The following is a 20,769-nucleotide window of genomic DNA, read 5'->3' as shown; positions in this document are numbered from 1 at the left end:
CGGGTGCTGCAGAGCCCGGGCCAGCAAACGTGGCCGAGGGCCTGCCGGGCTTGTCTTTCAGCGGCTTGTTGCTGGAGTAGTGCAGTGCGACCAGCANGGGTCAGGGGGACTGCCCGGGACTGGGGGGGCTGCCTGGGACTGGGGGCCGGAGGGGAGAGGGGGAGCTTGAAATAGGGCGAGCCAGAGCCTCAAAGGCGAATCCGGTTTGGCCTTGGTCCTGGGGAATGGCGTGAATGGATCCTGAGACGCCTGTGGACCATCCCTTGCTCCACACAGGCCGCCTTGATTTTCGGATGTCAGATTGGGTCCCTTGAGTCTGGGCCATGTCGCACAGGGGCTGAGAGGTCTCTCCTGTAGGTAAGCCCGCTAGCTTTGCTCTGCTCTGCCCACCTCTGCTTACTTNTACTTCCTCTTGCCTCCACTTTCCTCTGCCCACCCCACCCCACTCCCCTCTGCCCGCCCCTCCCTCTCCTCACCCCTGCGGGCCTCCTCTGGCTGCACAGCTCCAGCTGAAGCAGCTCTTGCTCTGTGGAGAGAGACCTGGGTCCCCAAGGACCCAGAGGTCTCCAGAGCGGCGGGCAGTAGCTGCAGACTGGGTGCACTGGGACTGGCAGTGAAATCGAGTAGGGGTGCGATGGGAGGTGGGGGGCCCTGAGGAGGAGCAGGGCTCTGTGCAGAGTGCCTCTCGCACCCTCTCGTGACTGTGCAAGGGAGCAGGCCGTGGTGAGGGGCAAGCGGCCCGCACTCAAGCTAAGCTGAGCGTTCCCTAGACTTCTCTGCCTCCCGGCCCAGTCACACACGGCGCGCTCACTCCGTACATGTATGAGCTCAGTGGGTCCTCATAACGGCCCTGGGGGAGGAGAGCCGCTAAGGCCATTTCACAGACCGGAGCCCTGAGGTCCAGAGAGGTGGCCCCAAATCACAGGACTGCTGGACTCTCAGGCTACACCCCCCATTCGTGAAGGCTCAAGGCGTGTCTGGAACTGGGCCCCGGAGCTTCCTGACACCCAGATCAGCTTCAGAGGAGGAGTCGGCCATCCTCTACAAGCTCAGGCTACAAGCAGGAGCTGGGAGAGATGATGAGGCTTGCCCGTAGCTGTTCTCTGGGTTCAGGACAAAAGATGTGGACCAAGTCTAAACTCAGCAGTAGGGGCATCTGCGTGGTTCAGTCGGTTAAGCATCTGACTTCGGCTCAGGTCATGATCTCGTGGTTCGTGGGTTCGAGCCCCACATCAGGCTCTGTGCTAACAGCTCAGAGCCTGGACCCTGCTTCCGATTCTGTGTCTCCCTCTCTCTCTGCCCCTCCCCCGATCACGCTCGGTCTGCCTCTCATTCTCAAAAATAAATAAACATTAAAAAATGCTTAAGTCAGTATTAAGTGGGGGGCATCTGTCTCTGGCTCACCCTGCTTCCTTTATCCACCCACTGTCTCTTCCTGTCCTTCATTCTCAGGGGCCACGGAGCAGCCTCCATTAGGGTGCCCCCACCGCCATCCAGGTCCTCGGCTCTTGCCCTCCACAACTCAGCTCTACCACTCTAGCTCTGTGACTTCAGGCACATTCCTTAATGTCTCTCGGCCTCAGTTTCTTTGTGCGAAATGAATACTATTAGCAACAGTGTGTGCTTTGTGGACGCATTTTGAGGATGATACAACCAAAGCGCTTTGAAGGCTCTAGGGTCCACAGCGCGCCTCCCTGAAGGTTTGGTTATTGTTAGCCAGGAGGTCTGGGCTCTCATTTTATCCCACTGACACCCCACCCCACGCCCTCCCCGGCCGAGGAAATCTGAAACATAAGATGTTTCTGACATGAGATAGTCCTTCTAGATTCATGTGCACAGAAAAGCATATCAAGGAATGAAGGCCATTCTTAACGCCAAGGGGCAACTTGCTAATGACCTCAAAAGCCAAGAATGTTGAGGAGTTATTCTGGAATGTGGTGGGAGGGTACAAACGTCCATTTCCTTGCCCTTCCCAAACTATACATACCTCCTCGTGTTAAGCACAAAGTTGGCTCTTTCCAGAACATACTCTGTAAAGGGCCAAGCCAGACTCTTCAAGAGAGCATACAACACATCCAAGAACCCAAACGCTGAGATCAGAGCAGAATCCTGTAGGACTCTGTGCTGCCCGGGGTAGGAAGAGGAGGGACGGGCCCCTGTCACTCCACTCTGCCTATGACCAGACTGCATCCTTCTGCTTTCCACTGACATGGTCACTCCCAGCCTCCTCCTCAGAGGGGCAGCTGGGATGCCCATGAGCCGTTAGAAAGAAGGGATCCCTGGGACGCCTGGGTGGCTCAGTCAGTTGAGCGTCTAACTCCTGATTTCCGCTCAGGTCATGATCTCAAGGTTCGTGAGATCAAGACCAGCATTGGGCTCTGCACTGANCTTTTAAAAAAAAAAAAAAAAAAAAAAAAAAAAAAAAAAAAGAAAGACAGGATCCTTCCTACCTGTGGCATCAGATTCTGTAATGCAACAAGATCCTTGGTGATTCTTATGCACATTACAGTCCTGTTTAGAGAGCTGAGCCAAGGACACCTTTAAGAGGAGTCAGTAACAGTCAGGTGTCAGACAGCACAGTGTGGTGTAAGTGGGGGTTTACAGTTGAAGGAGTCAGTGGGAGAAAACCAGGAAGGCTGCGGGGTCTGGATCTGGGACGCAGGGCACTGGACAGATAAACGAGAGGGGCCAGGAGGTTGTGACACCGCACTGATGCAAGCACAGGGTCTCGCCAGGGTTACAGCAGCCTCACTGCCCCGCAGAAGTCACCCTCTTCCAATTCCCTTCCAACCGCACTCAGCACAGAGCGCCCTCTCCCAGCGACAGGGCGGGGTGACCTTGCAAGGTTGTGCAGTGAAGTCCCCCGCTGGCGGGCGCTGGGCATCGCGGATGACCGCCCCCAGGACGAGTGCGCCCTGGGAAACTTCCCTGCCCCCAGGCCGCAGGGGACAGGAGTGCAAGCCTGGCTGGGCCACCTTCGCTGGGCCAGGCTTGCCTCCCGTCTCTGAGCTACCTTGCACACCAGAGCTCCTGCTCGGGGTTCTCGTGAAGGTCACATGAGACACTTGGCAGGAGCTCTGAAAACTGGAAAAGCACCGCCTCTCTCGCTGCGCCCAGCCCCGCCCCCACCCACTTGCACTTTTAGGAATCTGGCCTCATGGTCAAGATCGCAGGGTCACCGGTCACCGGAGCTGCCCAAAGGTCCCCAGGCAGGGGACCCCGGCTCCGAGGTAGGGGTGTCCACGATGCATGGGGAAAGGTGCCTCAGTTCTGCTCCGGCCCCACGGAAGGAGAGCCCATTGCAGAGCACGGAAGCAGTTTGGTTTCGCTATAAATCAACTGGGGGTTCTTTTTAAGGGTCTGGAAGGACACGCCCACAGCCAGTGAACCTGGCAGAGGGGTCAGGGCTGCGTTTCTCAATCTTTTTTTTTTTTTAATTGTAATGATTTCTCTGTTCTATTTTAGAGAGAGAGTGTGAACAGGGGAGAGGGGTAGAGGGAGAGAGAATCGCACCCTGGAATGGTGACCTGAGCTGAAATCCAGTCAGAAGCTCAACCCGCTGAGCCTCCAGGCGCCCCTTTCTCATTCTTTTTTTTTTTTTTTTATCGCCCCAATGTCCCACCCATAAGATGCCTGTACAGACACACTGTACATCTGTTCATATACTGTATGTGTGTCTGTGCTTTAAACAAAAAGAATTGGATTTTCTAGGACCCCCAAGAATCAATTGTGCCAAGGGGGCCTGGGTGACTTAGTCGGTTAAGCGTCCGACTTTCGCTTAGGTCATGATCTCGCGGTTCGTGGGTTCGAGCCCCGCGTCGGGCTCTGTGCTGACTGCCAGCTCGGAGCCTGGAGCCTATTTCAGAGTCTGTGACTCCCTCTCTCTCTGACCCTCCCCTGCTCACGCTGTCTCTCTCTCTCTCTCTCTCTCCTAGAAATAAATAAAACATTTTTAAAAATTTATAAAAAAAAAAAAGAATCAATTGTGCCCCCTGGGGCAGTTGGGGAGGTGTATCACCCCTGTTGAGAATGTATAGGTAAAAGACGGCAGATATAAGGCTTTCCCCCTTATTACCATTATTTACTCTTTTTAAAGCATTTTTGGGGTTTTTCATATTATTTTTATTTTTTAAGATATATTTTTTTAAAGTAATCTCTATACCCAACCTGGGGGCTCAAATCCACAACCCCAAGATCAAGAATCACAGACTCCACTGAGGTAACCAGCCAGCCTCCCCTTTCCCAATCACTAATTTTTTTTATTAAGTTTCATTTAAAAAAAAAGTGCTAGCAGATATTTATATAGCATTTGGTGCATGGCTAGCACTAACTCTAAAAACTTTACACAGCTTAAAGCATTTAATCCCCATAATTGCTCCGGAAATGAGTGCTGTGTTCTCCCCATTTTACAGACAAGGGAAACTGAGGTTCAGAGAGAGTAACCAGCTTGCCCAAAGTCCTAGCTCATAGGTGATGGAGTCAGGATTCCAACCATAGAGGCCTAGGGCCAAAGCCAGTGTTCTTGGTGAGATACAACCGTGTATCGCATTTGCAATGAAAGAAAAAGATAAAAAAAAGTAAAAGCAAGATGAGGCTGGGTTTTGTCTGCAAACGGGTTAATATAGATGAAGGTGCTTTTAGAACTTGAAGTGGTTTGCACATGTAGGATTATGTGCATTGTGATGATGAGTCTATGAATACTCTCACGCTAATAAAATCACAGCCAAGTTTGGGGATTTAATCTCAAGTCCGGGATGTGGGGGGGGGGATTGCACCCACAAAAAGCCAGAGGCAGAATGAGAGAACCCCTTTAATGGCAATGAGGCAGGGCACCAGCAGCTGTGAGGAGGGACCTGGGGGCAAAATATTTAGGGAGTCGCACACCATTCAGATGGTAGCCCCTGGTGCTGGAGCAGAGCCCAGCCCACTCCCTCCTCGGCTCAGTGTCAGCTCCTGGGGAGCGGGGTGAGGACTCGCCTACTGGGGAGCGGGAGGGCATCCCCAGGGCACTACACTTTGGTCCACGCAAACAGTAGGTCACCCTGGTGGAAATAACGAAGGGGGCCCCAGACCCTACACATTCAGTGGTACCCTCCTCCCCCCATGGGCCTCTGAACCTTTGGGATCCACAGAACACAATTCAGACACTGCTCATCTGGCCCAAAACCCTTATTTTGAGGAAACTGAGGCTCAGAGAGGGGATATCTTCTGTGCAAGGTCACACAGCCAATTGGCAACAAGTTTGGAACTCGAACCCTGTCTCCTGGCTCTGCGATCACCAGGTCAGGTGACTGCATGATACAACTCTCCTAGGCTTTGAAAAGACGAGTTCGTTTCCTTCCTCTGGGCTGCTTTGGTGGAATGGCCTATCTTTCCAAATTATATCAGAATTATTTGCTCACTCCAGGGCCTCCGACCGCATTATTTCAGATGCTTTAGAGGTTTTTGACTGAATCGGTCTGACCTCACTAGAACCCAATGGAAACATTTCCCAAGGTCACATACATTCATGTTTCTCTTTCATTGAGCTCTTTTAGAATAACCTAGCACAAAAAATGAAAACGAAAACCTGGATAGAATTTCTGGGCATCCATAATGCAGACAGCGTGGTATCTTTGAAGTTAAAACTGCTAGAGATGGATTGACCCCAGCTGTCCAGTCTCTGCGGGGACACTCAGCCGGACACATTTGCCACTCCAGCCCTGACATGATCTGCCCAGGATGAGACGCGTAGATGTCAGAGAATGTCTAGCGTTCTATAGCAGCCGTGGGCGTGCACGTCCCTTCTCTCCCTTCCTGGGCCTGGGCCCTTAGTTGGCTATGGTACTCTCCTGCAAAGCCATGACCCTACCTCAGAATCTTCCTTAACACAGTGGTCTAAGCAGCCCTCCCAATCTGTCAGGGCTGGCCCTCAAAATGAAGTGCACTTGCTATTCTTTTTTTCCTAAGTTATTTATTTTTTCTGAGAGAGAGAGAGAATGAAGGGGAAGGGCAGAGAGAGAGGGCAAGAGAGAATTCCAAGCAGGCTCGCACGGTCAGCACAGAGCCCAATGCAGGGCTAAAACTCACGAAACGTGAGATCGTGACTTGAGCCAAAATCAGAAGTCTGATGCTTAACTGACTGAGCCATCCATGTGCCCCATCACTTGCTATTCTTAATCTTGTCCGACGTGCCCATTTTACACATGAGGAAACAAAGTCCAGAGGAGCTCATTGCACCAAGCAACCCCTGGTTCTTAAGGACGCCCACAGATTAATAAAGGGCAGCCAAGGACCCCCTGAAATTTTGTCCTCACCTTTCATATCGTTGGCCTACCTGTTGGTGTAGGAGGTTACTCAGCCTCCTTGTCACCCACCTCTTGGCTCCGCACTACGAATCTCCACACTTGAATCTCTCTCACACTTGAATCTCCACACTGATTCTGCCTCAGACTCTGGGTGTCGGTATTTGATTCTGCAGGGGTTAGGCAGTGGGGTGGCGGTGACAGACCCCAGACACGATGCCTCAAACACAAGCCACCTCTACTAGTCCTTAAGTAATAGCCTGAAGCAGATATTCCCCATCAGTGTGCACTTTCCTCCATGTTGCAACTCAAGGACCTCGCCTCTTTCTGTTGTGTGGCTCAAGCAGCCCCTGGGCAGGGGACAGCCCTCTCATAATCATCATGCAACCAGAGGAAGGGGAGAGAGAAGGTGGGAAGGTGAGGGGACATAATACTTCCCTATATCCCTGGCCAAAAATAGCACATATCATTTCTATATTTTTAGGTTTATTTATTTATTTTGGGAGACAGAGTGCCCACGAGAGAGCGTGGGGGAGGGGCCGAGAGAGGGAAGGAGAGAATCCCAAGCAGGCTCCATGCTGTCAAAGCCCAATGCAGAGCTCGAACTCATGAACCGTGAGATCATGACCTGAGCCAAAACCATGAGCTGGACGCTCAAATGACTGAGCCACCCAGGCGCCCCGGCATATATCATACGTGCTCACGTTCTGTTGACTGGGATCCCGTCACATAGCCAAATCTAAGTGTGCAGGGTACTGAGGAACGGGGGTTAGCTCTGTGATGACGATGACGATGATGATGATGATGATGATGATGATGATGATATTGATGATGGCGACCAAGAAGGAGAGGAAGAAAAAGAGGAGGAAAAGGAAGAGAAGGAAAGTGGATCTTTAGTGAGCAGGGAGCAATCTCCCCCAGAGTCTCCCAGAGCCAAGCGAATGATTGGCCCAAGTTCATACAGCAAGATAAGACTAAGTCATGACCACAGAACCGCCGTGCTCCAAAGTTGAACTGAATAGGCATGTTTTTGGGAGTCAGTCTCCAACATTTAGAGTATTATGGATAAGACACACTCAGCCCAAGTTCACATGAGGGAGGAATGGCTCTTCTTTTTCTCATGAATCCCTCTGTTACCTTATGCCGGGTGCCATTCAGTCTTCAGACCGGGCAAGACTCATTTGTAAAAATGAAAACAAAGGTGACTATCAGAGCAGGAGAAAAGCACTAGTGTCACAGTTAGTAGGTGCTCAGTAAAAGAGCGTTTATTAATTTGAACGGAGTGAAGGTGGCGCCTGTTTTAAGATCAGTGCGCCAGGAACGAGGTAAAAAAGCAGAACTATTTGTGAGTTTTCATTTTGCTTTGTCTGAAGTACCTCCTAGTTTTTACTCATTTCTAAAGCCATGTTCTTCTATCACACACACAAAAAATTTTTTTTTAGAAAACATGGATACACAAGAAGAAGAAATTTAAAATAGCCCATAACTCCCCAGCCAGGAATGGCCACTTTTAACATATTGATGGGCATTTGGCCAGCTTTTATATACATAAACCTTAATTAAAAAATAAATAAATAAAAAACAGGGTGTGGGGCTTTTAAGGGATTTTACTTAACTAGGCAAAAGAGACCGTGTCCCGTCCTGCCTCTCGAGAACTCACTAATGTTTTGCAAGCCACGCTTGATGAAATCTTTGAGGACGGAGGCAAACGCGTGACCTGCATATATTCTTAATATGCTAATTTCTGTTTGGGTTTCTGAACAAAACCCGTCTTTTAAAGGAAAATTTAACAGATTTGAAACCAGAAACCCGGTCCTCCCTGGAGGCACTAAAAAATGCAAACCGAAGGTTTCCCATGTGTGGAGGCTATTACGGACTTCCTTCGAAAAACAGGAGACGTGTCGCCGTGATCCCAACGCTTCGGGTCCCAGGGCCAGAAACTGTTTGCTTTCCGCGCACTCATTAACCATGGTGTGGGATCCAATAACTGCTCTAATTTCCTACTTTAAATGTTTTTCTTTCCCCCCCTGCTTTTCAAAAATGTCTTTTTATGCCGTCCATTTACATACTCGTATTCAGTCACTTGCACAGCCGGGCTGGTCGCTGTCAGACACAATACGGGACAGAAACGGCCGCGCCTTACAGTAGCATTAGTGTTGAAAATGGAAATTTAATTTCCAGAAATGACCTCGGCGATAAAAGCTCCCTTTGTTGCTGTTCAGATCAGAAATGAATCAGGTCTGAAAGGAAGTAACGTGCAATTAAAAACATCTCAAAGAGGTATTTGTTATGTGGTAGAACAGATGCGTTTGAAGGGTGTTTTGAACATGGGGGGGGTGCTAGATAAATGTTTTTGATGAGAATGAAGATAACAGTAATGCCTTACGTGTGTTGTGCTTTTAGCCTCGGTGGACGTATTTGGATTTTCACGGGGAGCCGGGGAAAGAAGCAGTACAGATGTGGAAACTGAGGCTCAGAGACCGTGCGGGGGCACACTTTACCCAAGGTGACCTGGTGGAAGCTGGGCTAGAGTTGGCGCTAGCAGAGCGCTTCAGGGCTCTGCTTAATAGCATTCAAATGAAGCCCCGAACCTTCCAGAGAACCCTGTTAACTGATGTTGGGACATAATGGAGGCGTATTTTGAAAAAGTGGCCCGGGATCTCCGTGACCTCTATTTCATGCCACCCCTGCCTCTCATCTCCCCACCCCCCAGCACTCTGACGACAGTGGCCAGCATCCTAGGTGACTGCCCTCGGGGTGCAGAAGGGAGAGAGAAAGAGAACATTCTCATTTCGGTTTCAAAACAGATGTTGGAAACTCGAGGCAAAAGCCATCATTTAAGAGCAGACTTCTTAAGCCCCTGAAACCTGAGGTTTTGAGGTTGGAATAGGAAAAGGTGCAGCCCTAAATGTCGTAAACAAGAGGTTTAGGAGCACACGAGTTCAGCCCAATGCAAGTCAAGATCCGGAAGAGCAACAGGCCCCTCAGAGAAGGAGGGGCTGAGACAAGGGAGGCAGCAAACCATTAATTGTTTCCTGGGGGGAAATATGAATTGGCTGAATTTATCTTAAGCTAAGTGCTGCCCCCGCATCTGGAAGCAACAAAGAAACATTGGGTTGCCCAACATGTGAGGCCGGAGGAACCTCACAATCCGTGCGGAGGAGAAAGTTACCAGGCTGAAGCACACCTCACACCGGAACCACCAAAACTCGACCGAATACCTACATTTTTTAAGATCAAGTCCCAAAACTTCCAGAAGAAAATGGTAGACTATTTCTTTATCACCTTGGCAGGGCAAAGATCTGCCTAATTGCGACTCAAAGCTAAGACAGCATAAAAGAAAAGATTGACAAACTTGATTAAATCACACAAATCTCTGCAAGATTAAAAAAAAAAGGCAAAACACAGGTAACAACTGTGTATAGGACTAGATAAGAATGAGCGAAAAATAGACAAGAGTAGTATAAGGGACTTTTGTTAAAAGTACATTGAGCAGGGGCGCCTGCGTGGCTCAGTCAGTTAAGCGTCTGACTTTGGCTCATGTTGTGACTNACATTGAGCAGGGGCGCCTGCGTGGCTCAGTCAGTTAAGCGTCTGACTTTGTTTGACTCATGTTGTGACCTTGGCATTCATTGAGTTTGAGCCCCAAGTCAGGCTCTGTGCTGACAGCTCAGAGCCTGGAGCCTGCTTCAGTTCTGTGTCTCCCTCTCTCTCTGACCTTCCTTTGCTTGCATTCTCTCTCTCTCTCTCTCTCAAAAATAATAAACTTTGATTTTTTTTCATAAAATAAAAATTAAGGAGGCATGAGACTTTTGATATTCACCAAGACAGTAACTAGTACCAGACTTTCCCTCTCATGATAAACAACTAGAAAACTGAGAGAGAGAGAAAAAAAAGACCTGAATCAACTGTCTTCAGGCATTGAAGAAACGGCAAAGTAGAACTGTGTGATCTTTGGGTAGTGTTGCCAGATTTAGTAAAAGAAATACACGATGCCCTGCTAAATATGAATGTTAGATAAACAATGAATAGTTTTTAGTATGAGTATTTCCCATCCGATATTTGAGACGTATTTATGCTTAAAAAAATTCACTGTTTATCTGAAATCTGAATTTAAGTGGGTGTTCTATATTTTATCTGGCAACTCTTCTCTGAGAGAAGAAAGATAGAGGAGGTGAGTATACCCTCACTTTCTACCTGGAGGCTCTTTCTGGTCACACAACAGGAAGGGGGAACAATTAATAATAAAATACCTATGGAAAATCTCCAACTATATGAAAGTTAAGGAACATACTCTAAATAACACATGAGTCAAGGAAAATACTAGGAAAAAACTTAGAAAATGTTTTGAATTAGGGATGCCTGGGTGGTTCAGTCAGTTAAGCGTCTGACTTCAGCTCAGGTCATGATCTTGTGGTTCGTGAGTTCAATCCCCACATTGGATTCTGTGCTGACAGCTCAGAGCCTGGAACCTGCTTTGGATTCTGTGTCTCCCTTTCTCTGGCTCTCCCCCACTCACACTCTGTTCTTTTCTCTCTCTCAAAAGTAAACATTAAGAAAAAATTTTTTAAAGAAAGTGTTTTGAATTAATTGACAATGAGCATACAACAGATAAAAGTCTGTGGCCTTCAGTTGAAGCAGAATTTAAAGGGAAATATTTAGCTTTATCTACCTAGATTAGAAAAGCAGAGGGGCACCTGGATGATTCAGTGGGTTAAGAGTCTGACTCTTGATTTCAGCTCAGGTCATGAGTGCACGGTTCATGGGTTTGAGCCCTACAGCAGGCTCCGTACTGGCAGTGCAGGGCCTGTTTGGGATTCTCTCTCCCTCTCTCTCTGCCCTTCCCCCACTCACAAGCACATGCACACTTTCTCTCTCTCACTCTCTCAAAATAAACTTAAAGAAAAAAAAGAAAATAAAAGCAGAAAGGTCTAAAGCTTATGTTGAGAAGCAAGAAGATAAATAAGACATTAATCCCAAAGGAAATGGAAGGACATAGCAAACAACAGTAAAATAGAAATACACAAACAAAAAAGAAAATTGATGAAAACAAAAGTTGGTTCTTTGAAAAAGATCAATAAAAGTGATAAATTTTTAGTTAAGCTTTTCAAAGAGAAATGATTATAAGGGAGAGAGAGAAAGAGAGAGAGTAAGCAAAACAAATTACTAATATTGTGAATGAGAAAGGGTACATCACTACAGTTTCTACAGACATTAAAAAAATGATAATGGAAAATTTTAATAACTGTATGCTAACACTTTTGACAATTTAGATGAAATGGACAAATTGCTTGAACATATCACTTAATAAATAGACAAAAGAAATAATATCTAAAGGGCTTTATATCTATTGAGGAAATTGAATTATAACTTAAAATTGTCCCACAAAGGGGCTGAGTTGGTTCTGCATCTGACTCTTGATTTTGGCTTGGGTCATGAACCCATGGTTTGTGAGTTCGAGCCTTGCATTGGGCTCCATGCTGGCAGTGGGCAGCCTGCTCGGGATTCTCCGTCTCCCTATCTCTCTGTCCCTCCCCTGAATGTGCTCTTTCTCAAAAGTGAATAAACATTTAAAAAACTAAAATAAAAAATAAAATAAAAGTGTACCACAGAAGAATTCTAGACCCAAGTAACTTTAATAATTCTCCCAAACATTTAAGGAGGAAATAATACAATTCCACACAAACTGCCTCAGGAAGTAAGGAGGAATTACTTTCCCACTCATTTTATGAAGTCAGCATTAACCTGATGCTAAGGCCATTCAAAAAAATTAGGTAACAACACTCCTAAGGAACATGATCACAGGAATTCTTAACCAAATGGTAGCAATCAAATCCAGCAATAAATAAAAAGAGATAATTCAGTGTGACCACATAGAGTTTATTCTAGGATTGCAAACTTGGCTTAACATTTGAAAATCAACGTAATTCAGCACATTAACAGAATAAAGGAAAAAGTCATATGTTCACTTCAATAGATTCAGAGAGAACACTGGAGAAAATTCAATACCCATTCGTAATAAAAACTCTGCAAACTAGGAACAGAAGAAAACTTTTCATTTATTTATTTATTTATATTTTATTCTTTAAAAAAATGTTTTAGTGTTAATTTTGAGAGAGAGAGAGAGAGAGGAGAGACAGGAGGGGCAGAGAGAATGGAGAGGGAGAGAATCCCAAGCAGGCTCTGCACTGTCAGCACGGAGCTTGATGTGGGACTTGCACCCACAAACCACGAAATCATGACCAGAGCCGAAATCAAGAGCCAGACACTTAACCAGCTGAGCCACCCAGGTGCCCCTAAAATGATTGCTTTTAACTTGACGTCTTGTGATTTCTATTTGGCTGGCAAAGCATTACCCTCAACAGAGCACTGGAGTGGCCAGCTGAACTTCAGACCCAGTGAAATTATTAATTTGCTGTGTGACCTCAGGCAAGTGCATTCCCCTCTCTAGGCTTTAGCACCCTGAATTAAAAGGAAATAGTCAATGATGTCACAGGTTTTTTAATTTTCCCGAGGAGCCTTTGGCTCCTATGAGGTTGTTCTTGCAGAAACTGCCAGTGCAGGTTAGGGAAGGGGAGGAGGATGGAATGGAAAGATGAAAGTGCCCCCCGCCCCCAACAACAACTCTGCTTTTATCTGCTTGGTTCAACTGCAGGTGCGCATCTCAAAGTATCGTCTTTTGTTTGTTTTGTTCAATTTCCTTCCGTTAGCTCCTTCACACAGGCCACGTTTCACGGCCCCAGTTGATTCTAAAGCAGAAAAGATTCTTAGTTTGGGGGTACATTTTTCTGCTCTAAAGATTAAAGAAGGGGGTGGGGGAAGGAAAGGAGGAGCCAGAGGAATACTCAGGTAGAAGAAGGTGTTCACAGAGCGGCGTCCTCCACTGTGGGAGGGAGATGAAGATCCTTCTGAATATGGGCTGAGAGCAGGGATAAGTGGGCTCAGCCCACAGCTAACTCTCCAGTGCAGGAACTCCCACCCTTAATTCCCCCAATATCTGCCACCCATGCAGAGGGTTCAGAACTCAGATAGCCCCTGGGGGCACTGGGACTTGAAGGGAAAGCTTCACCTCGCACCCAAGTGGCCCTGATATGAACCAGTTGGAGATTTGCCCTTAAGCCTGGGCGGAAGTCAACTATGAGTTGGTATTGAACTTCTCCGTAAGACTTAATTTTAAAAGGGTTCCCTGTACCAGATACTGTTGATATTCTGTGAGTCGATCTAATTGAATCATTACGTGAATTTGCCCCTTGACAAAGGGAATGTAAAACCAGAGGCATAAGTTACTGTCTCTGAAATTTTGGTTTGTTAGATTGCACGAGTTTCTTTTCCCCTTTGATATACAAGTCACCTCATTATCTAGGTCTCTGTTTTCACATGTGAACATGCAGTAAACATTAAATAGCCTCAAAAGTTCTTCCCAGCTCTGAAGTTTTGCAAGCTTTGAGAATGCTGTTACTTTGTTACTTTGCTAGAATGTATCTTTCGGTTTTAAAATTTATGAGTAGAGAAGAAGCAATTGAAATAAAAAAGTAGAATGAAACACTAAGAGAAGACTGGGCAACAGATTAATGCCCTTAATATGTAAAGAATACCTATAAATAAATGAGAAAAATATGAACATAATATAAAACCATTGTCAAAAGACATGAACAGGTGACTAATGAAAGGAACCATGCAAATGGCTCATAGAGAAAAGAAAATGTTTGGTTTCACATACAACAGAGAAACAATTTTTTAATAATTTATTTTTTTAACTACATAATGGCTGCATATTAGATGAGTTAAGAGTATAGAGTCAGACAAGTCTGGGTTCAAATCAGTGTGTGACTTGAGACCTATAGTTTAATCTTTCTGAATTTCGGTTTCTTTCTTTTTATTTATGTTTTTAGATTTTATTTTAAGTAATCTCGACACCCAATGCGGGGCTCGAGCTCACAACGCTGAGATCAAGTTGCGTGCTTCATCGACTGAAACAGCCAGGCGCCCAGAGTTTCCTTCTTTTTAAAACAGACCCAGTTGGGGTGCCTTGGGGGCTCAGTCAGTGAAGCATCAGACTCTTGATTTCGACTCAGGTTATGATCTCACAGTGTGTGGGTTCCAGCCCCGCATGGGGCTCTGTGCAGGCGGTGTGGACCCTGCTTGGGATTCTCTCTCTCCCTCTCCCTCTCTCTCCCTCCTCCACTCGCTCTCTTTGTCTCTCAAAATAAATAAGTCTCAAAATAAAAATTTTTAAAGTAAATAAAAATAAAGATCCAATAATTAAATGCATTTCATTGAGTTGTTTGCCTGATAGTACCAGAAAAGTTATAGCTAAAAGAGAAGGATTTAAAAGTAATGATAATGCTCAGTATTTGAAAAGGTATTGGGAAATTTGTCGATTTCAAATAGTGCTAGTCCACAGAGAAACTCCCCAATGTTCAAAAATCTGGAAAATCTATATAAACTTTATACCTACCATTGTCATTTGCAAATATGAATCCTAAAATATAGTCAGTGATATGTACTAGCGGTTATGACGTGGGTATTAATTACAATATTTATAGTGCAGAAAATTTGGAAACCAAACTAAATATTCAAACAGTATGAAATTGGTTACATAAATCATAGTCTATCCATAACACAAATTTTCCATGCAACCATTAAAAATCACATGGAAAGATGTTTTATCCCATGGGAAAAGATTCTCAACCTACTAAGTGATAATGGTAAATTACATATCAGTAAGCCCAGTACGATCTCAATTTTTTTAATGTTTATTTATTTTTGAGAGAGAGAGAGAGAAAGAGAGAGACAGAGCATGAACAGGGTAGCGGCAGAGAGAGGGAGACACAGAATCAGAAGCAGGTTCCAGGCTCTGAGCTGTCAGCACAGAGCCCGATGCGCGGCTCGAACTCACAAACAGTGAGATCATGACTTGAGCTGAAATTGGGCGCTTAACCTACTGAACCACCCAGGCGCCCCTGATCTCAATTTTGTTAAGAAAAAAAAAATGGAAAAAGATCTACAGAGATAAATAAAAAATATAGTGATAAGTTTTAGGTAGAAGACCATTTCTTTATTGTGCTTTTCTGCATACTTCGAATCCACTATGTTGATATTAATATACTTATATAAATCAGAAGGAAAGAGGCAAGAAAGAAAGTAAAGAAGGGAGGGAGGGAGGGAGAAAGAACGTAGTATCCAGAGGTGCTATGCAAGTAAGTTTTGGTTATCTGCATGGCATACTTCCCTGGAATTTAATAACTTAAAACAGCATCCAAGTTATTATTGCATGTGGTTTTATGTGTCAGCAACTCAGGCAGAGCTCAGCTGGGAGATATTTCTGTTTCATTTGCAATCAACTGGGGCCCCTCCATGGTACTCAACTGGCAGCTGGATGGTCTGGAGGGGCTGGGGCGTGTGAGTGTGAGTGTGAGTGAACACTCACAGGTCTGGCCCCTTGGCAGGGTAGTTGGAAGCCTGGTGCAGCCAGCCGGACCTGCCCGTCTGCCCGGAAAGTCAAGGTTCTCACCATGTCCTGTCTCGGCTGGCTAGTGGGACTTTTCACAAAGCCACTCAAGACTCGGGGATGGAGGAAGCAGAAAGCACCAGCCCGCTTGAAACCTGCCCCCACCCGGAACCAGCCTGGCGGCAATCTCACTGCGCACCATCCGGCAGAGGAGTTCAGGCCAACCCAGAATCGAGGAGGGGGGAAATGGACCTGTGTCTGATGGGAAAAACACCCCCAGACTCCCAGCCGTCCCCAGTGCCCTGCAATCGCCTATTCCAACAACACAGAAGAACCCAAAGCACGTTATACTTGGAAAAAGAACCTAGGCTTCGGATTTCCCCCATCTTCTAACCACACAGATAACCCCTAAATAAGCTCACCTTCACCTGTAAAATGAAAGCGATTCCTGCAACTTCCACGCGCCCAGGAAGGCGGATTCGTGTTCCGAAGCCCCACGTGCCACCTAACAGGGCAGACTGTTCTCACACGTAAATGCCAAGCGTTTCTGGGCACAGAGGACCCCCATCGAGTTTTAGCGATCGCTCCGATGACACCGAAGAGCGTTTGCAAACTGCGATGCTCGTGGTCTTCGGGCAGCTCCCACGCGGCTGTTGCATCATCCCGGAAAAACTCCAAATCCCCGTCCGGGCAGCAGCTGGTGGAGCTGAGCAATGCTTGTTCTCCGACGTGGAGACACGGCCCCCTGCTTGGCCAAGGCCCCAGCTCGAAGGAATCGCACGCACTGCTACAGCCTGGCCCACTTTACCCCCCTTAGGTGATGGCCCCCTGGGCGTTTTCACCAAAGGCACCTGAAACGTAACATGCCACTGTCGTTCGTGAGTCACGGGAAAGGATACAAGCCAGCTTGCTACTATATTTTCAACACCGGCCCCAATATCTAAGCACGGATCCCTTCCACCAGGCCATCTAGGATTTGCTTGACCGAAATGCAGATCCAGGGCTAATGGAATGGAAAACGCGACTGGAAAAGGCTGCCTCCTGCTATTTGGAGCAGCCTGTGACATCTAGGAGCCCCGTAGAGGCAACCCGGGCTCCAGGAAGCCCATCCCCACCGAGATCATTCCATGAGTTGGGGGGGGGGGTCCCCGCCCCTGCCTCCGCCGGCCTGGGCTCTGTGACACGTGAGATGCCGGGCCTGCCTGTGACTCTCACCACAGACCTGGAATGCGGGTCTTCATTTACTTGGAAAAACTTCAGGATATTTTTCCTCCCAGATGTTAAACATTAAATGGCAGAGCTGACACAGACGGCCCAGTGTGACTTTGATTTTTGCACGCGCTCTGCTGGAGGGGGTCCTTCCTTGGGGAAGTGGGTCCTTAAAGGCATATTCACCAGCCCTCCCTCTCCCTCATCCCCCCGAGAAGAGCCTGTGACCCTCACGACAACCAGCAAGCACGACTGCTTTTAATTCCAATGGATTGTTTTCTTTTATCATTAATTTTGGCAGTAGAAAAATACGCCTTTGATATCAAAGAAGGCAGGCCTACTAGAATTATTATTAGATTAGTAAGGGTGGTGGTAATAAATTGGACCGAACAAGAGTTGATGTAATGGACCCTCCTGGCCCCGAGCACAGGGCTGTCAGCCCTACTTTGTCTTCTTTCTGTCCTGGGTTACAAGTTATTGTGTGTCTGTCTCTCTCCATACTGGGGTTGTCCGCACCTCCGGGACACGGGCCTCCTCTCACTCAGTTTTTTACCTCCCAGCCCTCCATGGCACAAAGCATACAGGGGCGCTTAATCAATGCATCACATAAGATATTCAGGAAAACCTCAATGAGCTGGAAACCTTGTAGAGCTGAATTTTATAAATGACTCTCTACTCGGCGGAGGACAAGGCAAATGAGAGGGAAAAGCAGAAGGATTCAATGCTTTCTCTTCTGCTTTGGCTTCTGCCTCTAAGGCGTGTACCAGGGCTGCCCGGGGGTCTGCTCTCATTCAGCTCCCTGTCCACGCTGCGGACTTCCCAGCCCCAGGCCCGGAGAGCAAGTCAGAGTGAAGGCCTGATAGAAACCAGCCTCTGGTCTCTCCCTGTCGCTGAATCATGATGGACAGAGGCAGGGAAATAGCTTCAGACACTGAACAAATGCTATCCTGGGGCCCAAACATTCATTTGTTCGTGCGCTCATTCCGCAAGAGGTCATCCATCCCTTACTATGTACCCCGCCCTAGGCAGTGAGGATGTAAGTAACACTGAGCCCCCACATCCTAGTGGAGACGTGGGGCAGACAATAAACAAGAATACTATAAACACGCGCTATGTCAAGTGACTCTGAATGCTACCAAGAAAAATAAAACAGCTTCAGGGCACAGGGTGGGGAGAGGCATTCCTCGGGATGGGAGAAGGCGCTAGGGCAGGGCGCTCAGGGAGGGAGTGAAAGGCACAGAGAAGGGGAAGAAGGCTCCAGGCAGGGAGGGACAGGCGCGTGGGCCGCGGGGGCGCCCGTGGGAGTTGGAAGGAGACCTGTACATTAGCCAGGCTGCCCTAAGGACTTCGGAGTTTACTCTGAATGAGATGGGTTTTGTGCAGAGCTGTAACGTGATCTGATTTGCATCGAAAACCACCACTCTGGCTTCTGCACGGGGGACAGAGGAGGACGGATGGAGGGGGCCGGAGTGAGAAGGGAAAGGCAGATGGGAGGCTGTGCAAGATCCAGGCTGCATGTGATGGTGAGCTGGAGGCTTGGACGGGGTGGGAAGGGGTCGGCTTCCAGATGGACTTCCGTGGTAGAGCCAGCAGGATTTGTTGGGGTGTGTGTGTGTGGGGGGGGTGTTGGAAGGTGCAGGGGGAGACACAGAGTCAGGAATGATGGCAAGGTTTGGACCCAAGCGCCTGGAGACCCAGTGTGGGACATGGAGGTGCGGGGCAGGACAGGGGGCTCACCTGTGAATCGAGACACTTTCCCTTATAAAATGATGAGGCTATTATTGACCTTGAGGCTTGATGAATAAACAGATGTGGGTAGAGGCAGATTTAAAACCTAGCAGTGTATCCATTCATCATTTTTGTTGAGAATCTGTGCCACATTCTTTCAGGATTTCTTAACTGATTGTTTTAGAGTCCTAGGTTTAGAATCGCAGCTAGGGAGGCAGGGCAGGGAAGGGTGGGGAACAATCAGAATTACAGGGGGAGTGTTTTCATGACACAGATAACACTTGCAGCCCTCACTTGCTCTAGACAGGGGCTTGGGTCGGTCACAGGAATCTCCAGGTATATGTCAGGTGTGCTCCAAGCCAGAACTGGAGGTGTGGAAGGAAGCATGCCGACGTGTGAAGGTAAGAGCCGCAAAGGGGAGGCAGTGTCCTGTCCGGGAAGGATCTCTGACCTTAGGGGGTGAGACCTGCACTGAAAGAAATATAATTATGTTTATTATCACTAGCGTAATTTACCAAGTAAGATTTCAATTTCTCCAGAGAAGAAAATTTGGAGGGAGATGAAGAAAGTGGGTACTTTTATTGTTGCTATGTTAAAGATAAGGTTAAGTGGCGCCTGGGTGGCTCAGTTGGTTAAGCGTCTGACCTCAGCTCAGGTCATGATCTTGCAGTTTGTCGAGTTCAAGTCCTACATCAGGCTTTGGTGCCAACCTCAGAGCCTGCTTCTGATCCTCAGTCCCCCTCTCTCTGCCCCTCCCTGCCTTTCGCACGGGCGCGCGCGTTCTTTCTCTTTCTCAAAAATAAACATTACAAATAAATGGTCCTAAAGTGATTTTACAAGGGAAAATATTTTTATAAGTTCACTGTTTTGTGTTTTATTAATACACAGTAGACCATATATTGGAATAAAGTAGAAAAATCATAATTTCTAGATATTCAGTAATGGTCAACTAACTCTTCCAAGAGTATAAAATGATACAACTTTAAAAGTTACGTATGTACATATGCATGTATTACATATATGTGTGTACATATATACACATATATAACATATATACATATATGTAATATACACACACACACACATCCATGAATCCGAAAAATAGCAGAAATAATTCAAATTCCAATCAGCCATATTTCCTGTGGTCAGTTTTTTGTTGTTATTTTGTTTTGTTTTTTAAGTTTTGGAACTAAAAATTTACCAGCTACTACCACCGTCAAAAGACAATGGTGCTCGTAGCTTTGCTGTGACGTTCTGAATTACCTAACTCTACCACTAGGGGGTAGCATCTCCCATTACTTTCTTCAACTCTCATTTCTACCTGGATTATGGGCACACTGGACACACGGTTTGAAGAGTGTGGAGGAAAGAGGGGCAGATGTATCTTATATACCAGGACATTTAGTGGGTCTTTTTATCATCTCTATTTTGGAAAGACCAGGAGAATGATGCTCAGAGAGGTTAAGTGATTTACAGGAGGCCACACAGCTGGAACTATGCAGAGCCAATGCTGAAATTCAGTTCTAACTGCAGGAACCCATTTGCTAACCACAATGCTGAATACCTCTCTGTGTCCAATGAAATTATTTCAATCTACTGTCAAAAGAGTCCTCAGGGATCAGTGGGTCCCACAACTTATGTGATTCTTGAAAAGCTTTTGTAAACTGCAAAGTGCTAAACAGATACAAGAAGTTTTATTGGTAATAAAATTGTATCTTGTCTGTTCCAAATTGCCCTACAACATGACAGCCTCCTTGAGAACGAAGAGCTCTGCTTTTCCTTTTCTTCTTTTAGGGCCCTGCTGCTGGTGCCCAGCACCCACTGGGCGCCCCACACATGCTCACTGAACTGCTCATCTGAATTTGTCTGCTCTCTGAAATCAGAGAAGCCACAATTAATTTGGTTGCGCTGTATTATTAATGTTGCTGAGATTGAGATCAGTGTTGAATGCCAGAGAAGCATTCCAGCTGCCTGTCCTCTTGAATAGGCAAAGAGAAGGAGATGAAACAGTTTCGAGTTTCCCCAGTGAGGCCCTGCCCGGCACTGATTCATGACTTCTGTTCAGACTCCATACTGGAGTGAGCGGCAGCCGCCAGG

This window comes from Crocuta crocuta, unplaced genomic scaffold (assembly GCF_008692635.1).
Source record: "Crocuta crocuta isolate KB4526 unplaced genomic scaffold, BGI_CrCroc_1.0 scaffold124, whole genome shotgun sequence".
NCBI lineage: Eukaryota > Metazoa > Chordata > Mammalia > Carnivora > Hyaenidae > Crocuta > Crocuta crocuta.
Note: the sequence above shows the minus strand (reverse complement) of the source record.